General features: G+C 42.1%; 1 protein-coding gene across 6 annotated transcripts in view; it reads right to left on the reverse strand.

The window, feature by feature from the left end:
* The window catches only part of Pde1c (phosphodiesterase 1C), a 582,713-nt gene that overhangs the window by 305,499 nt on the left and 257,338 nt on the right, over positions 1–19,876 (reverse strand). The window lies entirely within an intron of this gene.

Genomic DNA, 19,876 nt, shown 5'->3' on the forward strand with positions numbered 1-19,876 from the left:
AGGGGGCCCAGTGCCCAACACCAGGTAAAAACCATTGACCCCCATCTTCTATGCTCTGGGTTCATCTCCTTTGGGTACAGACCCAGGAGCAGGATGGTAGATCATGTAGTAGCTCTAATTTTAGATTTCTGAGGGATGCCCACACTGTCTTTTATAGTTTTAATATAAGACCCTCCTACCAATACTGTGTAAGAGTTCCTTCTAGCCACAGCCTTACCAGCATTTGATGTGCTTGTTGAAAAAATAACAGCCATGCTGGCTTTTGCTGAGATAGAATGTAGTCTTGTTTGGCACTTTCCTGGTGGTTAAAGATGCTGAGCCATGCTGGTCATTGGTACTACTTCTTTGGAGAGGTATCTGTTCAGACCATTTACCTATTTCTTGTTTGGTCACTAGTTTTGTTAATTTTTTTTTAATCTTTATAAAGTCTCTATGTCAGCCCTCTGTCAGACACAGAGCTGGCACAGACTTTCTCCTATTCTGTGGGCCATGTCTTCACTCCAGTGTTCCCTATACTGTACAGAATCTTTTAAGCTTAGTACAACCCATCTCACAGTTCTTGCTTTTGTTTCCTGGGCCACTCCATTTTTACTTGGGAAACCTTTACCTGTTCTATTATCTTGACATTACTTTTCTAGTAGTTTCAAAGTTGTTTGGCTAGCATTAAGGTCTTGGATCCATTCTGAATTAGTTTTCATAAAGAACAAGAGATAGGGATCTAGTCTTCACCTGGGTACCCCTTTCTGAAGACATTTAATTATCTTTACAACTGTGTAGCAACAAAGACTGTGATCTTCACCTCTAGCGCCAGTGGCTTTTCTAGTATTTTCTAATTGTACGCTCAGTAGGAGACTTACTCTTGTTTATAGATGAGGAAGCTGTGGGCAGCTAACAGAACAACTGGAATTTGAACTCAATTCATCTTGACAAATAATTGATCAGCTATTCTGAGAACGAAAACATGAACAAAATAAACTCTAAGCTACACTGGTAACCAGAGCTTCGAGGAAGGGGCTAAGTAAAGCAGGGACTAAGAATTGTGAAGAGCCCACAAAACTGTCAACCCCAATTTTATCCTGACTAGAAGAAATGCAGACATGGGGAATGGAGCAGAGACTGGAGGAATGGCCAATTGGTAACCGGCCCAACTTGAGACCCATCCCATGGGCAAGCACCAATCCCTAGCACTATTAATGATACTCTGTTATGCTTGCAGACAGAAGGCTAGTAGCATGGCTGTCCTCTGAGAGGCACCGCCCAACAGCTGACTCGGACAGATGCAGCCACCCACAGCCAAACTGCAGAGTGAGCTTAGGGACTCTTATGGAAGAACAGGGGGAAGGATTGTAGGCACCAAAGAGGATGGGAACTCCATAGGAAAACCAACAGAATTAACTAACCTGGACCTATGGGCTCTCAAAGACTGAACCACCAACCAAAGAGCATGCAGGGGTTGGACTTAGGCCTCTCTGCACATAGGTAGCAGATGTGCAGCTTGGTCTTTATGTGGGTCCTGCACAACTGGAATGGGGGATAAACCAAAAGCTGCTGCCTGTCTGTTGGATATGTTTTTCTAGCTGGGTTGCCTTGTCTGTTCTCAGTGATAGAGGTAGCTCCTAGCTCTACAGAGACTTGGAGTGCCAAGGTCGGGGTCCCATTCAGAGGAGACAGGGAGGTAGGAAGGGAAAAAGGATTGTGGAAGGGGTGGCTGGGGGTGGACAGTGGGTGAGACATAAAGAAAACAAAACAAAACAAAACAAAACAAAAAACAAAAAACAAAAAACAAAAACAAAAACAAAAACGTGTGAAGGGACTTCCCAGAAGAAGCAGCTGGAGTTGGCCTTGAGGAAAAGGCAGGATGGGAACAGAGACTTGAAGGAAATTAGAGAGTAAGCAGGAGAATCTGAGAGGGGTAAGGAAGAAGTAGGGTGCATGACAGTTCACGGGACCAAATGACACATGAAGCTGGATCTAGATTAGCCAGGGATGAGCATAGCAAATAAGACTGAGAACTAGGATGGAAGAGGACCAAGATCCTGTGTCAGTCATTGCAAGGACTTGGGTTTTCACTCAGAGTGGAATGGGGACACCTTGCAAGATCAAAAGCAGAGGCAAGGAATGAATGAATGTGAATTTGATAGAGAGCTACCAGGAATCAACAACTATTGAGAGAGAAAGAACCTATTTTCCTCAAGGAAACACCCCCCTGATAGGTTATCCAAATGATCAGCCCTAAACACACCTCGAACAACACTAAATGGACTCTGTAGGCTGTGTGTACAAATGTATGTGATAATAGTAATGAAAGAAGAAATGGTCTTAAATTTAAAAGGAGCATGGGAGGGGGTATTGTAAAAGAGGGAGGAATGGAAATGGTGAAAACACATTACACATCTACAAAACACTAATAATAATAATAACAATAATAATAATAACTTTCTTTGCATTGAGTATTGAGAATGGACAATGGCAGAGCCACAGGGTAGATGTGAGCAGACAAGTTACAGGCAACATTTAATCAGTCAAAAGCAGTGGAGGCTCAGCTGGGGTGGTAGGCATGGATGAGCAGTTGTATATCCATGTGCATGGGAAGAGAGGAGAGAGGAGCCCAAGGACAACTCCAGTCTCTTTTGGCTGACCCCTGCATCCTGAAGAGGCAAACCTGGAATCTGCTGGTTCACTTACAAGGCCCCAAGTCAATGGAAGAGAAACAGCATGATGTGTAATTTCCAGGGTTCCTCTTTTACTGAGAGAGATATTGATGCTTACTCTGGGCAGCTGTGAGAAGTAAGGGAGATTCTTAAAGAGCCTACATGCTTTACTTGAATTCATTTATGTAAAGCAAGCTTTGGGAAGCCCTCCCTTTGTGATGCCCCCAACCTTGCTGCCTTCTGCCCTGTACAGTCTTCTCTCTTGCTTGCCTGGCTGTCAGGTCACCTGAAATCACACTGCTTGCTGCTATACAATGCTTGCTTCTGCTCCACTTTCTAAAGCCAGGAATACTAGGGAGATACTGAATTCCAGATGACAAGTGCCAGAAGCCAGGGTTGTCCCTTCTCCAGTCATTAACAAGGCCAGCATTTCTGGATAACTTAGGCTGCTATACAAGTGCAAGCATCAGCTCTGAGCCCAGTCAAGTACAGCTGTAGAGTTCCCCACCAGAACTCATTTCTTAGCCAGGGTGACAGCCTGGGGGCGGGGGGGGGGTGAGAGCAAAATGTCTAAGGCTTTTCAGATTGTAGGTATCCCATTTCCCTTGCTTCTATAAATACTAAGATGAAAAGCCAAAGATGATAGAAAACTTACTTCTACAAAGGGAAATTTTATAACACACCTATTATGTGAAAGGCACTATGCTTAGGATTTCGAAAGCATCAACTTGCACAATATATACACCTTCCTGGAAAACCACCATTGCTTTTTCTATTTCTCCCTAAAGTTTAGAAAACTAAGTGCTTTCCCTAAAGAGAGCCAGTAGTCAGAGCACATATCTAACTTTAAATTCCAGCTTTCTACCAGCTGCTACTAAGATGACCAACAGTCCCTTCCTCTAGATATAAATGGTTCCTGGAACCTTTGTTTTTAAATACTCGGAAGTCATAGGAAACAAGGACAAGTCACTTCACTGCCTCTTAACTTTTGAAGTGTATGTGCCAAAATTACAATCGCTCCAAAGGTTCCCAGAAGATAATGGAGAATAAGTACCCAGGGGCCTCACCTTTCAGAAGAGCATATTACTTCCCACTGCATTCATGTCCATGTTCTGAAATCCCAAGAGTCCAGTCCCTAAGGAAAATCTGCTGCCAGGAATTAACCTCTGATTCCCACACCATGATCTTCCAACTCATCGCTTCTAGCAAGCTTTCCAGATGTGAGTCAACAGACTCTCTTTCTCTGATCATAATTTATGTTTCTGTTGAATTTACTGCAGCCCAGGAGTCTGGCCTGGGATCTCACAGAGAGGGTTAGTAACTACAGATCAGATTCATCTGTTTAGGGTTCTGTTTTACTTCTTCAGAACCTGGCTTACACCATGGCCTAGGAGTACTCATTCATTCATTCACTCACAGACACTAATGTCTAACTATGCCACAGCTGGAGTCTTCACATGAACTCAGCACCTTTTTGAGGTGTGCTGTTGGAAACTCGGGGTCTGGCACTGTAAAGATAACACAGAAGCTATTATCCTATAACTTGATCAAAGAAACCAATAGCAGAAAATAAGACAAGGCTGACCATGGATATGCAGCACTGGACTCTTCGGGCTTTGAATAGCCAGCCCAACTGTTCTAGGAACAAGAGGCCCTTGGAACACCTTGTATGCCTTAGAACACCAGTGAAAGGGGAGGCCCATGTAGGACCAAGACCCTCTGTGTTCTATGTCAGATGCTGAGCAGACAAGAAGATCCTAACTCCTCTCAATCCTAGATCACAAATTCAAGGTTGTACAGAAAAAGTTACTATCACTCTGGGATAGATAGTGAGTCTCCCTCCTCACCTTTTTATATGCAACCAAATGTCCCATTGAAGTCCTGTGCTAGAGAAATGGTTAACAACTGATGCATGGTCAGGGCATAGTCAGACTTGACCTTCAGTACTAGTTGGTTACTGTAGTGTAAATACTGTAATCATAGCCAGCTCCAAAGCACCAACCGGATAGAATTTTTCTTCATCTGCTAAATGAGTTCATATGCGTTACTGCAGAGTAACTTAAAACTTCTGTGAAAGTGGAAAGGCACTCCTGTGTGGGACCGTGAAAGGCAGACCATTTTGGTTGAGCAGGCTTGCTCCAGAGACTCAGTAGAAAACTCTACAAGGGATGGAACAGTGACCCACATTCCCAGAGACAGGTGCCTAACACCACAGAGCCCCCAACTCCATAATTCTGTGACGATCAATCACACAGACTAAGCCCCAAGCTCCTGGCATTCTAGCTAGATTCCACCTTCACAGTTACCTGATGATAGCCAGGTATGCTCCTCCCCACAGCTACCCTGAAACTACAAGATAGCCCAGCCCCACTATAAAAGGGACTGCTTGGCCCCTCCTCTCTCTCTTAAGCTCGCACCTTTCTTACTCTCATCTCTAGCCCTCCTTCTATCTCCCTTCCCCCCTCGCTCCACGTGGCTCTGGCCAGCCCCTCTCTTTCTCTTATCTTCTCTCTTTCTCTCTGACTTTCTACAATAAAGCTCTAAAACCATAGACCATCTCTGCTCATCAAGCCTCCTCCCCCAACCCGGTACTTGAATGACTGGATAGGCTTTCCTCTAAAGAGTCACGTCTAACCTCCAGCCAGAAGGCCTTCCTTCCACAGACCTGACCAAAGACTCTCACCGGAGTGGGAACTACCCTGCACCCTCTCTCTCCCTGCCCTTTCCTCTCTTCTGCCCTGAGGCTGGCTGAGCCGCCCACAGGGCCCCCAACTTTGATCTCAGTTCTTCCGCAGTGTCCAGTGGAGTTTGGGATGCCTGAGACTGAGACCTCAGACTTCCCCTTGTCCACTCCACCACCACTGGCTGGAGTCCATGGCTTCTCACAGCCAGACACCCACCCGGAGCCTTGTGGAAAGTGTGTAGCAGTCCTCCAAGTCTGAACACCCAAAGCACCGGAACTCTGGTGGGTTGCGGGTTTTCTCCCACTCCCTTTATTCCCCCACGCAGGCTGCCCTGCACAGCATGCACGAAGAAACAGACAAGTAGTGAATGAGAGACTGCCAACTGGACAAGTCTAGATGAGTCCCCCAAGCCCGATGGATTATTCTCTCATCTGTTGCAGCATGCTTTCCTAGAATAGACACTATCCAAGCTCTGTCCACAGTGCAAGCTCAGTAAGGGGACTACATCTTTATTCAAGAGATCCCTAATCCCTGTAGGGTGAAATCCCAGTGACAGCTTAGCACAAAGGCCATCTTTGTCCAGAGCTCACTTTATCTCCAGCCTGTTCTCATTCCTACCTGTTCTACCTAGCCTAAGACCCTGCATAACTTCCAGCCACACTATGGCTCTCTTAATGTAACACAGCCCTGGCCTTTGGAATGTTTGGTGCCATGAAACCTGTCCTAACTAAGAACTGAATCCCTACTAACTTCTTGGCTTTACAGTAGATCCCTTTATCCCTACTTTCACTTGGTACGTTATTACCCGCCCATCATGTGTCCTAAAATTATTAACTGGAGAATTCCAGAAATAATTCATAAGTTTTAAATTGTCTTCCATTCTGAGTATGATCAAGATGGAAAAAGACTTTATATAATTGTTACTATTTGTTATATTTTATTTTTCACTGTTCATGTGAAATTATTGGGTTGGGGTGTATCACAGTAATTGAACACTTGTCTTGGATGTAAAAGCTCTGTAGAGAAAAATTAAATACATTTCTATTTTTAACCTCTTTTAGGATCTAATTTCTAAGGTAAACTTTATCATAGGTACATATAAACAGGGAGAGACATACAATAGATTTTGGTATTATCTGAAGCTTTGAGCATCCCCTGATAACTTGGAGCCCCCGCAGATAAGGGGAACCACTGTTTCTTGAGAAGATAATCTGTATTTATAGACTGTGAATAAACTGCTTAAAGACAAGAAATAATATAAACTCCTGCTTTGGAACCCAGCACCAAGGAGGATCATGAAATTAAGTGTGGATATCTCAAAAACACTGGCAACAAACACTAAAAGTTTTCTGAATACACAAGCTAAAGCAATTCAGAATGAAGCATGTCGTGACCCCATGGTGTTCTGGGTGGCACTCACCAGTGCTGCACCACTCTATCTCACATGCCCTCTGAATGAACTCACCACATGTATGCTTTGACCTCCAGACACACACCACACATGAATGTGGCCTTAAATGTCAGTGCTCAGACTGAAGGCTGCTGTATGCTCTGGCTTCTCATGATTTTATTGTAAATGCATAGATTTCTGCTCTTATTAGAAACAATCCTGGTGCAGTTTTGGAAAACAAAGGCTTTTAATGTTTCTGTTTTAATCTGTTCTATTGTCCTTCCTCGGACCTTAAGTATCAAGTTTGTATACTCTATTACTGGGTCATGATGTGTTAAATATGTGATTTTTGAAATTGCTGTTTGAGTTGCTAACTTGAGTTTAATAAACTAAAGATGTTGAATTAATTTTGGTTTAGGTTTAGCAAAGCATTCAACCAATTTCTTAAACGTTCCTAACAACATATACTTTAGGCAATTTGTACTATATAATTATGCCAAGAAGCATTTTCCACAAATGCTGATCAACTCTGAAAAAAGTTGAAGATGCTCTGGGCCCTGCAAATCAAGTCTTGATCCTAGATCCAGCTCTTCATGCAAAAGGATGAACTCTTCATGGCCTTTAATGAAGAAAGCCTACCCTCATCTTCACACTCTCCCTTTGGAGAAGGAATTTGAGTGCCTTCCCTTGAGACAATCCTCCTCTGAGGACTGCTGGCCCTTTGTTCCTGTCACCTGGCACAGGTTCAGGGCTTGGCCAGAATCACAGGAGTCTTGACTTAAGTTAGGGACCATCAAGTGGGACCTGGCTGCTTATCATCATCGTTCAATAGCACGCTTTGGGCCTTAGAGATGCATAACTTCCTTTCATCCTCTACCAAGGTGATCTTTCAATAAGTAGAACCAGGAAGCACTTCTGAGAAGTTTTTGTTTCTGGAAATTTAGACTGGCTATCCATATGCAAATGTGGGAACATTCACCAAGCTTTTACCAGATTTTGGGTCCTAAGCAAGTTAGTACATACATTAACTGTCTACTGAAGAGTATGGCACAAAGTCCCTAACATCTGGCTTTTCTCTAGGCTCAACATCTTCCCCATGGTTATCATTTCTCTCAGTATTACGCTGCATAGAATTATTAATTGTGGTTACAAAAAACAGCCTTTGTTCAAGTCATTCACAATGCTAAATTATAAAGTATGAAGATAGTGAGTGCTTTTACTGACAACATTTGAAGCGTGAACTTGAGAATCCAAGGCAGGGCATATGTGAAGCATTAGGTAAAATGAAGTATTCAGCAAATTTGCCATACTTCACAGATTGTGGAAAATCTCCACTCATTCTACAGTCACTTTGCCTATGAGCTCCTCTTTTACTGAGTAGCCATGGCCTTTCAATCAAGGCTAGAGGGGAGGTATTGGTGATTCTGGAAAAAAAAATATATATCTTAAACCTATATCAGAGAATGCTACAATGCTAAAGAGAAGATGTTAAAAATACACCCAAAACAAAAGTACTAATCCTTAGTTTAACACCATAGAGAGTATAAAACATTGTCCAAATAAACTATTTATTCTCCCACACATGATCAATTCTCATATGGTAGAATGAATGAAGGCTTGGAAATTAGATACACCTGACTTTAAATCTTGGCTCTCCCTTCACTGACTCCAAATGGGCCTTGGACACTTTTGCGAGAATCAAATAAGTCAATGAATACCATCACATAAATTACTATTTTCCTATAGTATGAGAAGCACTCTACTATACAAATAGCCTTCAGAAAATGTTATTCTAAGATCTGGTATGTTTGCCCAGGAGAACCCATAAGGAAGTTAGAGCATTACCTGTCAAAGGCTTTGGCAATTGTTGAAGATGAGAGATTCCAAACCCCACCCTGGGAGAACCAGTGAACGGTGTAGCTCTTGTCAATACTGGCAGGCTTAGGCAGTGAGGGAAAGGAACTGACCAGCTTTCTTTCACCTTTGGGCCCATTAGGTTTTCTGTTTATCGGATGAAGTTCATCCACATAAGAAAGTACAATCTTCAGTATGTAGTTGATTCTGGTATTCATCTCGTTCATGAGTTCCTCCACAGACACTATTAGAATGTTTGGTCAAATATCCTAGCATCCTGTGACTCAATCTAAGTTAACCATCACAGCATCTAAATACAGCTACTGAATTAAATAGGTTGAATAAATCTGGAATTGGGGTACTCAGACCAAATTCCAAGCAACCACCAATCCCAGTGTCCAAATAACTGGAGGAATCATGGATCGATTTAGCCACAATGAAGTGTTCAGCAATCTTGCCTGTGATCCATTGACTAACTCCAGAAAGCAGTGAACTATGGCCCCATTACGAGCATTTGGGGAACTATGAATGAGAGGGAACATGCTGACACTGACAAGAGGAAAGCTGCTGTCAGCACTAACACCTAGCTAGTGAAAGCTAACTAGTGAAAACTTACATTCTGCATGGGCCATTTTGGGAGGAACACAGTCACAATGTGATGTGGCATTAAACAGGAGGACCTACCAATAGCTGAAGGCCTGTGTGCCAGCCAAGTGCCAAGCCCTTTGAGGAGACTGACCTTTACAAAGCTCAACACAGGGCAGAGGATAAGCACTTTCACTCTCCATTTTACAAAATGAAAAACTCAAGAGATAGGCAGAAATTTTATGATCTTGATAAGACTTTCTCTTTGGAGAAGAAACATGTACACAATTTTATTTGCCACTTTGCTAATAATGTCAAGAAACTCAAATTCAAATGGTCAGAGAACAATTTCTTTTTTTTTAATTGGATATTTTCTTTATTTACATTTCAAATGTTATCCCCTTTCCCGATCACACACACACACACACACACACACACACACACACACACTTCCTGGAAAGCCTCTATCCCATTCTCCCAACCCCTGCTTCTCTGAGGGTGTTCCTCCACCCACCCACCCACTTCCACCTCTCTACCCTCAATCCCCCTACACTGGGGCATCTATCGAGCCTTCTTAGGACCAAGGACCTCTACCTCTCCTCCCATTGATGCCTGACAAGGCCATCCTCTGCTATATATACAGCTGGAGCCATGTGGACTCCTTGGTTGATGGTTTAGTCCCTGGGAGTTGGTGGGGAGGGGTGTGTCTGGTTGGTTGATATTGTTGCAGAGGACAATTTCTATGTGGGGAATTAATTTTTTTTCTCCCTTCTATCTTAAGCCACATCCAATATTTTAGGTATCAAAGAATGGATAAAAAGTTACGTGCATAGAAACTAGGATGCCAATCCTAATTCACCACCGCCCAGCTCCTCTCTTTTCTTCTTTTCTAACGTGGAAAGGCTGAGCTGAACTGGGTGGTTGCTCCATTGGGGCTGTTGTTTATGCATCTGTAAGGACTTCCTAGGATTTTTCCAGGCATCAATAATTCCCCCAGGATTACATTTATCTTCTTTCTACTTACCACTAAACTTTCTGATTCAAGCAGTGCCTTGTTTTGGGAAATAAAAATATTCTCTTCCTAGAGGCCCCTTGGTCTTGCAAACTTTATGTGCCCCAGTACAGGGGAACACCAGGGCCAAGAAGTCGGAGTGGGTGCGTAGGGGAACAGGGTGTGGGGAGGGTATAGGGGACTTTTGGGATAGCACTTGAAATGTAAATGAAGAAAATATCTAATAAAAATTGAAAAAATGAAAATAAATAAATAAATAAATAAATAAAAATATTCTCTTCCTGTTATAGACACATGAAACTCAGAACAAAGAATACACAGTGGAGTATATACAAGTAAAGATGCTGGAGTCTACAGTCTTCTTTGAACAACATGGATTGATAGATAATAGAGCAAAGGTTTTATGTGACTCTCTGCATAAATCAACTTAACTATATACTTGAGACTTTCATTGTCATTGAAGATGACAAGTGAGATGCTGTCTCCTCCCCACCCTATTCCTTGCAATATCACTGCACTTGAGATCCCAGAGGCAGGGACTCCATGTACATTTTTTTTTTTGTACATTCCACTTAAGTAAATAATACGTTAACTGACATAAACTCAAACCTGCTAGAGCTTGTCTGTTTCCATACACAGCTGACAGCCCTGCAGTCCCATTCCAATCTACTTACCTCCGAGTAATCTTACCTTCTAAAGGTTCACTCATTCCTCTTTTCTCAAGTACAAAACTATTCCATGCTGCTGGAGCTAGCTAGACCCACTAGCTTCCCCTCCCTCACAACCTTCCAGATATTGGTGTATATTGCTTTGGTCCGCTCTAACACTTCCTATAATCCAGCTCAGCCACCTCTGGCAGAATCGCGGGAGGTGGGAGTCTTCTCTGACCCTTATCTTCCTCTCCATCCCCTTCATCAGAACCACCAATATGAAAACCATAGCTTTGCCTTTTGCTTCCCCTTTTCTACATCTCATCATCATCATGTCATCTCATACGTATACTTCACATGGCTTTTACGGTACGCTGTATGTTCAGCAAGTAATTTATTTAAAGATTTATTTATGTATTTATTTATTATGTAAACAGTATTCTGCATGCATGCCAAGAGAGGGCACCAGATCTCATTATAGATTATTATGAGCCATCATGTGGTTGCTGGGAATTGAACTCAGGGCTTCTGGAAGAGCAGCCTTTGCTTGTAAACTCTGAGCCATCTCTCCAGCCCAGCAAGTGAATCTTAACAGAGAACATTCCCTTAAACCCTGTTCCTCCTGGGGCGCCTAGCACTATAGAAGCTACTCAGCCATCTCTGTGTGTGTATAGGAAAGAAGCAATCAGGGAGGAAAGGAGGGAGGTGAGTCAACTTTTTCTTCATTCCATCAAACCTCAGGGTGTTCTCTATTTCATTCCTAAAAAAAAAGGAAAGTCTCATTTGAGGAAATAAGTGGTACAAATTCTGCTGTGTTTGACGGGGAAATAAATCCATTCTTCTGGCTGCTGCTATTAGTCACCCAGTGCCATAATTTCAGCTGCTGCATAGTGGCTTATTAATCTCCCTTTCCTTCAAGTAAAAACTCAGACCACAGGTTTTGAGCTGCTAATTTCTGCTGCATGGAGGAAAAAGTAAAGATGGTATTTTACTAAATTTTTCAGAAAGTTACATGAGTATGTTCATCTTAGCTAACATAATGCATAACTCCTTGTAGAGACAGTACAACCCTTTCCCCTTTACTTGCACAGACCCATCTGTAATTCACCTCCTTACCAACATAAGAAAAGAAAGCCCCAAGTACTAAGCAGTGACAACATACACAAACCTGTTTATCTGCACATCATATTTGCTGCTCCAACCTCATTCCCACCCAGAGACAGATGTGACAGCCTTCCATTCTCCCCAGCCCTTGAACAAATGTGCTGGAGCAAAAGGAAGAGTTGAACAAACATAAGTTTGAACTTACATATCCCAAGTAAGATATGACCACTCTGAATCTCCAAGGCCTTGTTGTAACTGGTTAAATCCCATGGACCAGCAGAGGGTTTCAGTTACTACTGATGCGACTCCAGTCTGGTAAGACCCCGGTGCTAACACAAGACATCCAGATGATATTTTTGTCCTCTAAACAACTTATATAAGTTGTTTCTTCCTTATCAATGAAACAGTCTTTCAAGAGTTATCAGAAACCTACTTATCAATACAGATTTCATATTAACTAGCAAAGTTTTTTTCACCATGGCCATAATGGAAATTTAACTTAGGCATTATCTAGAGACTCAAGTTACAGCTCTTGGCCAAAGGAAGTAGAAAGTTGAATCAGATTTCCTGATTTTAAAGAAGCTGTCTATGAATCAAGGTATGGTTGAAGATCTAAAAGTAGGTATGAAAGGATAATCCTTCATGACATATTCAGTAAGTCACACTTAGTGAGCACCTGCTGGATACATTTAGCACAAAGCATGACCCCTTTGAGGTTTTCTGGGAACAGAAGTACCATGTACAGCAGCACATTCAGGACCTGACTGAAGACAGCTAAGGAATGAAGGAAAGACAAGCAGACCTGCAGACAGACACGTGGACACATGGAAAGCAAGGATAATGTGGTCTAGGCTCCTGGCTAATGAAAACCCAGAATGTTGGAATTTCAGTAGATTTGTTATATTGAGTTAAACTGAGAGGCAGAATTATTGCATACAGCTGAACAAGGAGGCAGGGTTACCTGCAGATAAACAAGGAGGCAGAGATAATGGTGTAGATGAACTAAGAACCCAGGTTTAGCTAATCTTGGTAGGAGCATTCTCTATGGTGGAGCAGTCTTCAGGCTATAAATACTTAAGAGGAAAAAGCTACTATGGAGCTTCTGCACTGTCAACAATTACACTCTTCCCTGAAGAAGGCTTTGCCATCTCTCCAAGCCTGAGGCTATGGGTTCTTTAACAAGGTCATGACTATGTCAATAACACATCCACTCGGAACTTCATTCTGGGCTTCCACTCCCTTTACATACTTCCTCCTCACCCTGAGTAGTCCAGTGGAGACCTGCTCATCTCAAGGGTAGACATCCTTGGGTACAATTTCTCATTCTGCCACTTGTCAGCCATCTCCTTGGCAATAAGGCTATTTATTAACACTATCCTCAAAGGGTTGTTCCAAGAATAAGGTTAGCAAACCTATGTGAAGTACTTGGCATGATGCCTACCTCATTAAATGTCAAGTCCTCTCTCAGTTTAGGGCCCATCCAGGAATAGACAACTGTCCAAGAGAGATAAGACTCATACCTGGGGGCTGGGGGAGGGGCTGGAGTGACAACTGCTTCTACATTGTGGCATGCTATAAAGCGGGGGGCAAAGAGGCCAAGGTGACTTCAGGATTGCTGCATGGCCTTTGTGTTTGCACTGCTGCCTCCTGGAAACTGCAGGCAGAGGTGCTTCCCCAGTAGGCCTCAGAGAATCTGGTTCATTACCAGCAAATGCATTCTGTGTGAACACAGACCACTCTGCTCTCCCCAGGCCTCTGTCGGTTGCTTCTGAAAAATCAAAGAAATCAGGGTGGAAGCATTGACAAGGCACACAAAGCCATACCCCGTTCAATGGAGGGAGGGGGGACCTACTCAGGCAGGTGACAGGTGAGAGAGAATTGCTTTAGGCTGAAAGCAGAGGCCCCAGGGATGCAAGTTAAAAATAATCAAGTCAATTCATGGGTCATTTCACTTAATCTCTTGCACCCAAAAGCCCTCAAGAATAAAAACAGACAAAAGAATGTACAGACATCAGAAAGTGAGTGATTCCAACAGGTTCTTAGGAGCAGAAAGTAAACTCTGGTCTCCCGTGATGGAGACTGGAGCAGTCTAAATGGCTATACCTCACCTGAGAGGGAGGAGCTGATTCACACTGCACCACAGTCCCAGGGAAACTCAAGGCTGGAGGAGCCCAGGCCAGTGGAGACAAGGGTGAGCATAAGCTGAGGGCGGGTATGTGTGTGTGTGTGTGTGTGTGTCTCAGCCTGCCTGCTGCTTCTGTAATGCTCGCAGCCAGAACACATTTCCCATGTGTTCTGCTACATAGGAAACCAGAAGACTCATCTCTGAGAAACCGAAGGATGCCGATAGAAAATGCCAAAATATGATGTGATTCTCCAAAAGGAGACCATGCTGCCTAGCTACCTTACATAAGAAAGACCCAAAGCTGACAAGCCCCACCCACAAAGAAGGGGGCTGCCATTAGCTTTTAGTGCCCTTAAAAATAACTGGACAGTGAGTGTCATATACTAAGAAAATTATTCAGCATGGCAAAAAAACAGAAACTGGGGAGGAAAAAAAATCAATATCATGTAAGGAAGAGAGGAAAAGCCTTTACAGAAATTCAATAATATCTATACCGATAAGTGAAAATATTTAAGACAAGAAGCAGGAGAAAGATGTTATTAAATAAAATGAAAAATAAATTCTAAAAATTAAAGATTTAGTAAACAAAATAAAAGGGATCTGCATGGTGAATAGTGGAAAGGGTCAAATTCTAATATAAAAATAAATAAATAAAACAAGCATGCAAGAACTCAGGGATCCAGCGTCTGACTGAGAGGTGCTCCTGTGCTAGTGTGCAAGAAAGAAGTTGTTAGAGGAACCCAATACAGTCACATGTCCTAGAACCAGGCTTGAATCCCAGACAAAGGGGTTTTGAGTATGCCCAGCATAAGAAGAAATAGGCCACCCTATAGGTACATCATAAGATGTCAGAACACCAGAGTAAAAGAAAAAACATTAAACTTTTTCCAAAGAAAAGAGGGAAAGGTTTCTATTTTAAAAGAACAGGGATCAGAAAGTGTCATAGTTCTCAACTCTACTCAAGCCTTAGAGACAATAGGGCAAGGCAACTGTTTTGAGAAGGAAAAAAAGAAAACTTTCTTGACCTAAAACTCTGTGCCTAGCAGAAATTTGAAACAAGTATTTGGATATAATAAAGACATTTCCATATATAAAAGGCTTCAATTTTGTACTTGGAACCTATGAGATAGCTCAGTAAGTAAGGGAGCTTGCCAGGAAACTGGGTTGAATCCCATAACCTGTGCAAAGCTGGAAGGAGCTAACCAACCCAACGAAGTTTACGCTCTGACTTCTACATGCCTTGCATGCCATAGCCTGTGCCCCCCTATACACACATATACACACACACACAATAATGATACATATGTTAAAGTTATCTTCAATTAATTCTTTTCCTTAGTTAGCTTAGAGGATACAAAAACCCCTGGGATTCAACTCAACCTTCCCCCTGAGTTGGATTTCCCACCCCCTGGGTGCTATGTTGAGAAAATAGAGACTCTAAATACTGATGAGGGAGCCCACTGATCTTCACCAGAAAACGTCAACAGAAAATACACAAGGAAAATGAGAATGATTCTACGCTTGCATTATTTTAACAAAAATAAATAAATACAAGAGCATGAACTTGAGCAGCTTCCACCATACCAAAGCTCTCAGCACCAACACAGACCTGCCCTTGGCTGCCTTTGGTCAATAGATGACCAGACACAGAGAAGAAGGCCCTTCTAGCAGGGCCACACACTATTCTTGATCTCAAATTTCTAAGAAAAGGGGACATAATTCATTTACTTTTTCTTAAGGTGTGAGACTGCGATGATAATGAAAGTGAATAAAGATACACTAGCAGCCTTCAGGAGACAGGTGAGCAGACATGAACAGCTGCCAACCTGAAATCCCAAAATGGTGTAGTAGGGACCTATGAAGGTTCTTCTCTGATAATTCAAACTTGCCCAAGAGAGACAACCGAATGTATTGCTATCAGAAATTCAACCCCAAACAAACCTGATACAAATAGAACCAGAAGTGTTGTGATTGTATGGGGACTATTAGGATATTTTGGAATATGTGTATCCATACAATGAGGTATCTTAAGGACAAGACAGAAGTCAAAACAATAAAAGTCCCCCTCCTCAAGTGTTCAGGACAGACAACTGAGAGTTTAGTGTTCTTGTAAATGTGAGAGCCAGTTAAAAGGAATGGCTGTTAGGGAGAGGGGAGGGGAAGGGAGGGAAAGAAAGGAAAGAGAATTCCTAGGAAACTTTTAAAACTGTATCACCCTACATACCTTACCACTAATAGGTCATTAATAGGACTTCTATATAACAGCAGGGAGTCAAATCTAAACAAACCTCAGGGCTCAAACCCATTTAATAAGTGCCCAAGGAAACCCAAGGACAATATGAGACGCACAAACAAAGACATTAGAGGAAAATGTAGCCACAAAACCACAGCTGTAAGAATCATATCCAACTCCTGAAGAATCTTCCATGAAAATTAAAAGATATCACAGTCCCTTTGGCCTGGAACATCGTTCATTGCTCTCGAGAAAATATCTACAAACCCTACTAAAAGGTGACTATGGCAACTTGCAACAGCAACAAGTAACTATTACAGCCAGACTCAGGTAAGTCAGAGCCCTTGAAAGTAGCAGTTGAAGGACTAAAATACCTAATATCAATGTTTTTTTTCCATTTTTTATTAGGTATTTAGCTCATTTACATTTCCAATGCTATACCAAAAGTCCCCCATACCCACCCACCCCCACTCCCCTACCCACCCACTCCCCCTTTTTGGCCCTGGTGTTCCCCTGTACTGGGGCATATAAAGTTTGCAAGTCCAATGGGCCTCTCTTTCCAGTGATGGCCGAATAGGCCATCTTTTGATACATATGCAGCTAGAATCAAGAGCTCCGGGGTACTTGTTAGTTCATAATGTTGTTCCACCTATAGGGTTGCAGATCCCTTTAGCTCCTTGGGTACTTTCTCTAGCTCCTCCATTGGGAGCCCTGTGATCCATCCATTAGCTGACTGTGAGCATCCACTTCTGTGTTTGCTAGGCCCCAGCATAGTCTCACAAGAGACAGCTACATCTGGGTCCTTTCGATAAAATCTTGCTAGTATATGCAATGGTGTCAGCGTTTGGATGCTGATTATGGGGTGGATCCCTGGATATGGCAGTCTCTACATGGTCCATCCTTTCATCTCAGCTCCAGACTTTGTCTTTGTGACTCCTTCCATGGGTGTTTTGTTCCCAATTCTAAGCAGGGGCATAGTGTCCACACTTCAGTCTTCATTCTTCTTGAGTTTCATGTGTTTAGCAAATTGTATCTTATATCTTGGGTATCCTAGGTTTTGGGCTAATATCCACTTCTCAGTGAGTACATATTGTGTGAGTTCCTTTGTGAATGTGTTACCTCACTCAGGATGATGCCCTCCAGGTCCATCCATTTGCCTAGGAATTTCATAAATTCATTCTTTTTAATAGCTGAGTAGTACTCCATTGTGTAGATGTACCACATTTTCTGTATCCATTCCTCTGTTGAGGGGCATCTGGGTTCTTTCCAGCTTCTGGCTATTATAAATAAGGCTGCTATGAACATAGTGGAGCATGTGTCCTTCTTACCAGTTGGGGCATCTTCTGGATATATGCCCAGGAGAGGTATTGCTGGATCCTCCGGTAGTACTATGTCCAATTTTCTGAGGAACCGCCAGACTGATTTCCAGAGTGGTTGTACAAGCTTGCAATCCCACCAACAATGGAGGAGTGTTCCTCTTTCTCCACATCCATGCCAGCATCTGCTGTCACCTGAATTTTTGATCTTAGCCATTCTGACTGGTGTGAGGTGGAATCTCAGGGTTGTTTTGATTTGCATTTCCCTGATGATTAAGGATGTTGAACATTTTTTCAGGTGCTTCTCTGCCATTCAGTATTCCTCAGGTGAGAATTCTTTGTTCAGTTCTGAGCCCCATTTTTTAATGGGGTTATTTGATTTTCTGAAGTCCACCTTCTTGAGTTCTTTATATATGTTGGATATTAGTCCCCTATCTGATTTAGGATAGGTAAAGATCCTTTCCCAATCTGTTGGTGGTCTTTTTGTCTTACTGACGGTGTGTTTTGCCTTGCAGAAACTTTGGAGTTTCATTAGGTCCCATTTGTCAATTCTCGATCTTACAGCACAAGCCCTTGCTGTTCTGTTCAGGAATTTTTTCCCCTGTGCCCATATCTTCAAGGCTTTTCCCCACTTTCTCCTCTATAAGTTTCAGTGTCTCTGGTTTTATGTGAAGTTCCTTGATCCACTTAGATTTGACTTTAGTACAAGGAGATAAGTATGGATCGATTCACATTCTTCTACACGATAACAACCAGTTGTGCCAGCACCAATTGTTGAAAATGCTGTCTTTCTTCCACTGGATGGTTTTAGCTCCCTTGTCGAAGATCAAGTGACCATAGGTGTGTGGGTTCATTTCTGGGTCTTCAATTCTATTCCATTGGTCTACTTGTCTGTCTCTATACCAGTACCATGCAGTTTTTATCACAATTGCTCTGTAGTAAAGCTTTAGGTCTGGCATGGTGATTCCACCAGAAGTTCTTTTATCCTTGAGAAGACTTTTTGCTATCCTAGGTTTTTTTGTTATTCCAGACGAATTTGCAAATTGCTCCTTCCAATTCGTTGAAGAATTGAGTTGGAATTTTAATGGGGATTGCATTGAATCTGTAGATTGCTTTTGGCAAGATAGCCATTTTTACAATGTTGATCCTGCCACTCCATGAGCATGGGAGATCTTTCCATCTTCTGAGATCTTCTTTAATTTCTTTCTTCAGAGATTTGAAGTTTTTATCACACAGATCTTTCACTTCCTTAGTTAGAGTCACGCCGAGATATTTTATATTATTTGTGACTATTGAGAATTGTATTGTTTCCCTAATTTCTTTCTCAGCCTGTTTATTCTTTGTATAGAGAAAGGCCATTGACTTGTTTGAGTTTATTTTATATCCAGCTACTTCACCGAAGCTGTTTATCAGGTTTAGGAGTTCTCTGGTAGAATTTTGAGGGTCACTTATATATACTATCATATCATCTGCAAAAAGTGATATTTTGACTTCCTCTTTTCCAATTTGTATCCCCTTGATCTCCTTTTGTTGTCGAATTGCTCTGGCTAATACTTCAAGTACTATGTTGAAAAGGTAGGGAGAAAGTGGGCAGCCTTGTCTAGTCCCTGATTTTAGTGGGATTGCTTCCAGCTTCTCTCCATTTACTTTGATGTTGGCTACTGGTTTTCTGTAGATTGCTTTTATCATGTTTAGGTATGGGCCTTGAATTCCTGATCTTTCCAACACTTTTATCATGAATGGGTGTTGGATCTTGTCAAATGCTTTTTCTGCATCTAACGAGATGATCATGTGGTTTTTGTCTTTGAGTTTGTTTATATAATGGATTACATTGATGGATTTTCGTATATTAAACCATCCCTGCATCCCTGGAATAAAACCTACTTGGTCAGGATGGATGATTGCTTTAATGTGTTCTTGGATTCGGTTAGCAAGAATTTTATTGAGGATTTTTGCATCGATATTCATAAGAGAAATTGGTCTGAAGTTCTCTATCTTTGTTGGGTCTTTTTGTGGTTTAGGTATCAGAGTAATAGTGGCTTCATAAAATGAGTTGGGTAGAGTACCTTCTACTTCTATTTTGTGAAATAGTTTGTGCAGAACTGGAATTAGATCTTCTTTGAAGGTCTGATAGAACTCTGCACTAAACCCGTCTGGTCCTGGGCTTTTTTTGGCTGGGAGACTATTAATAACTGCTTCTATTTCTTTAGGTGATATGGGACTGTTTAGATGGTCAACTTGATCCTGATTCAACTTTGGTACCTGGTATCTG

Source organism: Mus musculus, chromosome 6 (genome assembly GCF_000001635.26).
Source record: "Mus musculus strain C57BL/6J chromosome 6, GRCm38.p6 C57BL/6J".
Lineage (NCBI taxonomy): Eukaryota > Metazoa > Chordata > Mammalia > Rodentia > Muridae > Mus > Mus musculus.